The 8612-nt window shown below is 46.7% G+C and overlaps 1 pseudogene; it reads right to left on the bottom strand.

The window, feature by feature from the left end:
- Positions 1-296: 296 nt before the first annotated feature.
- Positions 297-512, bottom strand: LOC144501022 (U2 spliceosomal RNA; annotated as a pseudogene).
- Positions 513-8612: the final 8100 nt, after the last annotated feature.

An 8612-nucleotide genomic window follows, 5' to 3' on the forward strand; every position in this document is an offset into this window, starting at 1 on the left:
TGGCATTTGTGCATTTAGCCTGGCCAATGCACTTAACCTGCACATCTTTTGGGCTGTGGGAGCAAATCGGAGCACCCGGAGGAAACCCACGCAGACACAGGGAGAACGTGCAGACTCGCCACAGACAGTGACCAGAAGCCGGAATTGAACCAGGGTCCCTGGTGCTATGAGACAGCAGTGCTAACCACTGTGCCACCGTGACCCCCAGAGCCACCTTGTGGCTTTAACCGGTTTCACTCTGTAATACTCCTGTGAAGCATCTTGGGATATTTTATCATGTTGAAGATTTAAAAAATTTTTTAAAAATCAATCCTTAAAGTTTCAAAGTCAATATTCAGAATGAACTGGGCAAACCCAATCCATTCCTTGTTTGCTCCAAAAATCAAATTCAAAATCCAATTCAAGGTCCCCACGAGAAAGACAAACAAGATCCAAGCTGGCAAGCTGAGGCTTAGCACCCCATCTTGGACTTGATCTGGCGCTTGATCTTAGCCAAGAGGCCGAGAAGCAATGCTACATAAATGCAAGTTGTTGTTGCTGTTAAGTCTCAGAGTAAATGGACAACCCTTTAGAACCCTTTAGATGGTATCAGGCAGGAACTTTCAGAAGTTAATTGGCGGAGTCTGTGGGAAGGCAAAGGGACGTCTGGTAAGTGGGAGGCTTTCAAAAGTGTGTTAACCAGGGTTCAGGGTAAACACATTCCTCTTAGAGTGAAGGACAAGGCTGGCAGAAGTCGGGAACCCTGGATGACTCGGGATATTGAGGCCCTGGTCAAGAAGAAGAAAGAGACAGATGACATGCAGAGGCAGCTGGGATCAAGTGAATCTCTTGAAAAGTTTAGGGGGTGTAGGAGTACAGTTAAAAGAGAAATCAGGAGAGCAAAAAGGGGACACGAAATTGTTTTGGCAGATAAGGCAAAGGAGAATCCAAAGAGCTTCTACAAATACATAAAGGGCAAAAGAGTAACTGGGGAGAGAGTAGGGCCTCTTAAGGATCAACAAGGTCATCTATGTGCGGATCCACAAGAGATGGGTGAGATCCTAAATGAATATTTCTCATCAGTATTTACTGTTGAGAAAAGCATGGATGCTAGGGAACTTGGGGAAATAAATAGTGATGTTTTGAGGAGTGTACATATTACAGAGAAGGAGGTGCTGGAAGTCTTAAAGCGCATCAAGGTAGATAAATCCCCAGGACCTGATGAAGTGAATTCCAGGACATTGTGGGAGGCTAGGGAGGAAATTACGGGTCCCCTAGCCGAGATATTTGAATCATCGATAGTCACGGGTGAGGTGCCTGAAGATTGGAGAGTGGCAAATGTTGTGCCTTTGTTTAAAAAGGGCTGCAGGGAAAAGCCTGGGAACTACAGGCCAGTGAGCCTCACACCTGTGGTGGGTAAATTGTTGGAAGGTATTTTGAGAGACAGGATCTACAGGCATTTAGAGATGCAAGGACTGATTAGGGACAGTCAGCATGGCTTTGTGAGTGGAAAATCATGTATCACAAATTTAATTGAGTATTTTGAAGGGGTAACCAAGAAGGTAGATGAGGGCAGTGCAGTTGATGTTGTCTACATGGACTTTAGCAAGACCTTTGACAAGGTACCGTATGGTAGGTTGTTGCATAAAGTTAAATCTCACGGGATTGAGGGTGAGGTATCTAAATGGATACAAAATTGGCTTCTTGGCAGAAGACAGAGGGTGGTTGTCGAGAATTGTTTTTCAAACTGGAGTCCTGTGACCAGCGGTGTGCCTCAGGGATCAGTGCTGGGCCCACTGTTATTTGTCATTTATATTAATGATTTGGATGAGAATATAGGGGGCATGGTTAGTAAGTTTGCAGATGACACCAAGATTGGTGTGGACAGTGAAGAAAGTTATCTCCAATTGCAACCGGACCTTGATGAATTTGGCCAGTGGGCTGACGAATGGCAGATGGAGTTTAATTTAGACAAATGCGAGGTGATGCATTTTGGTAGATTGAACCAGGGCAGGACTTACTCAGTTAATGGTAGGGCACTGGGGAGAGTTACAGAACAAAGAGATCTAGGGGTACATGTTCATAGCTCCTTGAAAGTGGAGCCACAGGTGGACAGAGTGGTGAAGAAGGCATTCGGCATGCTTGGTTTCATCGGTCAGGACATTGAATACAGGAGTTGGGACGTCTTGTTGAAGTTGTACAAGACGTTGGTAAAGTCACACTTGGAATACTGTGTGCAATTCTGGTCACCCTATTATAGAAAGGATATTATTAAACTAGAAAGAGTGCAGTAAAGATTTACTAGGATGCTACCGGGACCTGATGGATTGAGTTATAAGGAGAGGCTGGATAGACTGGGACTTTTTTCTCTGGAGCGTAGGAGGCTGAGGGGTGACCTTATAGAGGTCTATAAAATAATGTGGGGCATAGACAAGGTAGATAGTCAATATCTTTTCCCAAAGGTAGGGGAGTCTAAAACTAGAGGGCATAGGTTTAAGGTGAGAGGGGAGACTTACACAAGTGTCCAGAGGGGCAATATTTTCACACAGAGGGTGGTGAGTGTCTGGAACAAGCTGCCAGAGGTAGTAGTAGAGGCGGGTACAATTTTATCTTTTAAAAAGTATTTAGATAGTTACATGGGTACGATGGGTATAGAGGGACATGGGCCAAATGCGGGCAATTGGGATTAGCTTAGGGGTTTTTAAAAAAAAGGACGGCATGGACAAGTTGGGCCGAAGGGCCTGTTTCCATGCTGTAAACCTCTATGACTCTATAGCCGAGATGAGAAGGAATTTCTTCAGCCAGAGGGTGGGGAATCTATGGAGCTCATTGCCACAGAAGGCTGTGGAGGTCAGGACATTGAGTGCATTTAAAACAGAGATAGATAGGTTGTAGATTGGTAAGGGGATCAAAGGTTACAGGCAAAAGGTGGGAGAATGTGGTTGAGAAACATATCAGCCATGGTCGAATGGCAGACCAGACCCGATGGGCTGAATGGTCTAATTCTGCTCCTATATCTGATGGTCTAAGTCCAACATTTCGAAAATGGTCCTGGTGTCTCAGTCATTATGTGCACCTCCTAGTGAGACCAGCCGTACAGGAAGATCCCAGGTTTGTGTCAGTTCTGTGGGAGATAGGAAATGGTGGTTGCAAAACCTCAACTCGTCATGGGAGGAAAAACAAATCTACATTTTAATTTATATAGCACCGGTCATATTCTCATGACGTCCTGAATTGCACTCGAACCGCTGAAGTCCTTTTTGATGTGCAAGCACACTTGGGTAATATACGCAAAAGCAGCAGCCTGTTTGCATGTAGCACAGCCCCCAAACGGCATCATTGGGCGAGTTTATCCTCATCTCTTTACATCTATGATCAACGACAGTCAGAGTCCCTCGAACAGCGAAAAACAAAGGAAAACATCAGAGTTTAAATGCTAATCTGATTCTCTGCAGGATATCAGTCGCTAGGAGATGTGCAGAATCTCATTTTGCCCATGTATGCAGAAGGCAGAATTGAAGGGACTCTGGCACATTGTGCTCGGCAGATTAATGTCATGGAATTTTCCAGAAGAGCTTGCAGACCCATAGATTACCCGAAGCGCATTTCTCCCTTTCTCTCTCTCTCGACAGTGACGGGACTAGCAATGCAATGATGGATTTTGCCTCTCTACACTTGGGTCATGTCTGGACACTGGTGCAACATTAGCTGTGGGCACTTGTTGTTTAAATTTAAGGCCATTAACATTCAGACTTTTCCTTTTACTAACTCCTTCAGATATTGTGTAGGATCATGGGCAGCGCGATGGCACAGTGGATAGCACTGCTGCCTCACAGCGCCAGGGATCCAGGCTCCATTCCAACCTTGGGTGACTGTTTGTATGGACTTTGCATGGTCTGCATGAAAGTCATAGAAACCCTACAGTGCAGAAACAGGCCATTCGGCCCATCGAGTCTGCACCAACCACAATCCCACCTAGGCTCTACTCCCATATCCCAACACATTTACCCGCTAATCCCTCTAACATACACATCTCAGGACACTAAGGGGCAATTTTAGCATGGCCAATCAACCTAATCCGCACATCTTTGGACTGTGGGAGGAAACCGGAGCACCCGGAGGAAACCCACGCAGACACGAGGAGAATGTGCAAACTCCACACAGACAGTGACCCAAGTCGGGAATCGAACCCAGGTCCCTGGAGCTGTGAAGCAGCAGTGCTAACCACTGTGCTACCGTGCCGCCCCAGGTTTTCTCCAGGTGCACCGGTTTGTCAGAGAGTCAGTGCAGGCTCAATGGGACGAATGGCCTCCTTCTGCACTGTAGGGTTTCTATGATCCTGTCAGAGTGCAGCCCTCCGAACTGCTGGTGGAAGATCGAGGGACTAAGTTTGAGGGAACAAAATGACAGTTTTCCACAAGAAAGATATTGTACAGTGTAAAGCAGATTGGTTTAAATATTTTATTTCCTGCCATTAAGTCACCCTGGTGACAGCACCGCCAGGATCTACACATAGCTCATACTCTGAGAAAACTTTACATTTTTATAGCACCTTTCATGACCTCATAATGTCGCAAAGTGCTTTGTAGCCAATGACATAAATTTTCTTGTGTATGGATATTAAGGGATTAGGAACCAAAATGGTGTTAAGATACATATCAGACATCATCTCATTATATAGCAGAACAGACTCAAGGGGCTGAATGGCCCTCAGCTATATTCCTCAGTACCGTCACTGTTAAAATAAAGGAAGCAGCATAGACAATTGGTGCAGAGGAAGATCCCACAAACAGCACGGAGATGCATAATCTACTGTGGTGATGTTGGCTTAAAAGAGTCAGATCAGCGAAGACATCAGGTCAACTTCCACACTCTTCTTCAAAATAGAGCCTTAGAGTCCTTCGCATCCAGTTTTTAAAAATTCATTCATGGGACATGGGCGTTGCTGGCTGGCCAGCCAGCATTTATTGCCCATCCCTAGTTACCCGAGGGCAGTCAACCACATTGCCGTGGCTCTGGAGTCACACATAGGCCAGACCAGATAAAGACGGCAGATTTCCTTCCCTAAAGTGAACCAGGTCAGTTTTTCCGACAATGGTTTCATGGCCGTCAGTAGATTCTTAATTCCGGATAATTTTTATTGAATCCAAATTCCACCAGGTGCTGTTGGCGGGATTCGAACCCGGGTCCCCAGGACATTGGCTGAGTTTCTGGATTAATAGTCCGGTGATAATACTACTGGGCCATCACCCCACCGTGAGAGAGCAGACAGAACCTCAGTTTAAAGGTGGCACCTCGGACAGCGCAATGTTCCATCAGCACTGATGTTGTAATCAAGTCTCTAACCCACAACCTTCTGAAGGAAGAGCATCAGTCACTGACACCAGTCTTGCTTGTTCAAAGGTATTGACGTGGCAGTGGAAGGTGCAGCTTAAATAGAGACCCAACAAAAGGTGCCATCATGCACAGAGTGTTGACGAAACCCCATTGTCAAGACACCTCGCCGTAGAAATACACTCCTAGGGTCATTGGATAAACATATGGATGATATTGGAATAGTGTAGGTTAGATGGGCTTTAGATTGGTTTCACTGGTCGGCGCAACATTGAGGGCCGAAGGGCCTGTACTGCGCTGTAATGTTCTATGTTCTATGCTACCCCAGCCCCGCTATAGGAAGATTGTTCCTGCTTTAACCACAGAGAAATCATTTATTTTAAAAAAAGGACTGTGAGAAACAGCGATTTATTTCAGAGGAATGAGCGGTATTTGGGGAAGAAAAAATATTTTTCTTTGCGTCCCAAATAGCACAGAGGACATGGGAAAAGGACATTTTTTTTGGGGGGCTTCCAGGTGTAGTTTGCCCACTGATCCACTAGAGGACAGCAACATTCATTACTGACAACGCGAGACGTGTACCTGGCAGAACGCACTGTAATGTGAGCAAGTGGCTCTGTGTTACACAACACTTGCAGCACTGATTAACCTTTGACTTGTTGCCAATGGTTTCTTTGTTGTTTGCTGGTGCAATTCCACGCAAACCATAGGAGGCTCTTTAATGTCAGGGAAATTTGAAGTCCCTATAATTTACTGTTTGGGATCTGACAGTAACCAACGGTGACTGCGATGAAGCTAAGAATAGCGCAATTTTGCAAAAAAGCGAGATGATTTCTGCCTCATTAACCGAGATGGAAGGACAGGAACTGAATTTCCTCTGAAGAATTGGTTAGCTTTAATCTCTTTGGTGTATATTATTGCTCCACGATTCATAATAGTGTAACTTTGCTGTTAGAATTCACATTTTGACAGCAAGAGTTTACACGCAAGGAGAATCATTGCTGTCCTTGAGGCAACGGTGACCCACCATTGACCCTTGGGGGAGGCGATGGCCTAGTGGTATTATCATTAGACTATTACTCCAGAAGCTCAGCTAATGTTCTGGGGACCCGGGTTCGAATCCCGCCAAGGCAGAGGGCGGAATTTGAATTCAATAAAAAATTATCTGGAATTAAGAATCTACTCACGACTGTGAAACCATTGTCGATTGTTGGAAAAAACCGTCTGGTTCACTAATGTCCCTTTAGGGAAGCGAATCTGCCGTCCTTACCTGGTCTGGCCTACATGTGACTCCAGAGCCACGGCAATGTGGTTGACTCTCAGCTCCCCTCTGAAATGGCCTAGCAAGCCACTCAGTCCAAGGGCGACTACGGATGGGCAATAAACGCTGGCCCAGCCAGTGATGCCCATGTCCCAGGAATGAGTAAAGAGGAAAGAATGCAGTGCCAGTTCATGCCATCTCAGGGAATTCGGTCTTTATTATACTGATATTTCTCACTGCTGTTGTAACTGTTATTACTCTTACACGGGATGTGAGCGTCGCTGGCAAGATCACTGGTTGCCCATCCCATCCTGTCCCACCACTGTCAATGGGACTTCCTGTTGGTTCAACCGTCCAAAGGGGAACCTATAGGCGGGAGTCACTGTCAGAGGGACTGGACAATCCCACCCGCTGCTCTCAAGAAACACCACACTTGCCACACACATTTATCCCAAGTTACTCATTCCCTATATTCCAAAATATTACTTTCTGAATGAAACATGTCTACTTTGCACTTGAGCGAACCAATGGCAGATGGCTCCATCAGCCCCTGAGGTAGCTAGCTCCACAAATTAACCCATTCATTCCCTGAAATAGCGGCCTGGATTTTCCGCGGAGCAGCAACCATTGTTGGATTGCGAATCCACTTCAACTTCTGCCGCCTCAGTGCCACTCTGCATTTCCTGCCTAGTCTTCGGAGCTTCTCCGGCTTCTGGACAAATGTGGAGCCGGCAGCATTGTAGCGTCAGGAAGGACAGGACACGATCCCTTTTATGGCACTAGCTGTTGTAATGGAAAGTTTCGCTGCCCAGTTTGAGTGGTAGTAAACGGTTGGATTGGATGGATGAGTGAATGGGTCGGCTGGTAGGAGAGGTAGGTGGATGAAGTAAGTGGGTAGGGTGCGTCAGGTGCCACAACTGGGAGAGCTGTCTCGCAGACTGGTCAATCAACAGCCTGACATAGTCATGCTGACGGAATCATGTCCCAGGCACCGCCATCACCATTCATGGGGTATGTCCTGTCCCACCAGCAGGACAGGCCCAGCAGAGGTGGCGGCACAGTGGTATAGTTGGGAGGGAGTTGCCCCGGGAAACCTCAATATCGACTCCAGACCCTCATGATGTCTCATGGCACCAGGTCAAGGAAACATGGACAAGGAAACCTCCTGCTGCTTACCACATGCTCACCGCCACCCCTTTCCCCACCCTCAGCTCTTTACCCTTCCATGTTGAACACCACTTGCCGTTCCTTCACTGTCGCTGGGTCAAAATCCTGGAACTCCCTCCCTAACAGCACAGTGGGTGTACCTACACCACATGGACTGCAGCGGTTCACTATCTTCTCAAGGGCAACTAGGGATGGACAGTGAATGCTGGCCAGCCAGCGATGCCCATTTCCCAGGAATGAATAAAAAATGGTCAGTGGGTAGTGTGGCATGTGGGAGGTGGAAAGTGAGTGAGGTGGTGGCCGGGTCAGCATGCTGATGGGGAGAGTGATGAGGTTAGGTGGATCGGCCATACTAAATTGCCCTTTAATGTCCCACGATGTGTAGGTTGGGGGGGAGGTGGATTAGTAAGGTAAATAAGTGGGGTAATGCGGATAGTGTCTGGGATGCTATATTGGAGAATTGGTGCAGACTCGATGGGCCAAGTGGCCTTCTTCTGTACTGTAGGATTTTTATGATCTATCTTCTTAAACCATCTGAGAATTTTAAACATTTACCTCTCTCTTTCATCCCTATTGAGAGTGACACGGTAGCACAGTGGTTAGCACTGCTGCTTCACAGCGCCAGGGACCCGGGTTCAATTCCGTCCTCGGGTCACTGTCTGTGTGGAGTTTGCACATCTTCCCATGACTGCGTGGGTTTCCTCCGGGTGCCCCGGTTTCCCCCCAAAGTCCAAAGATGTTGCGAATTAGGTTGATTGGCCATGCTAAATTGAACCTTAGTGTCAGGGGGATTATCAGGATAAATGAGGGTTATGGGAAATCATAGAAATCATAGAAACCCTACAGTGCAGAAGGAGGCCATTCGGCCCAT

This window comes from Mustelus asterias, chromosome 11, assembly GCF_964213995.1.
Source record: "Mustelus asterias chromosome 11, sMusAst1.hap1.1, whole genome shotgun sequence".
In the NCBI taxonomy this organism is placed as follows: domain Eukaryota; kingdom Metazoa; phylum Chordata; class Chondrichthyes; order Carcharhiniformes; family Triakidae; genus Mustelus; species Mustelus asterias.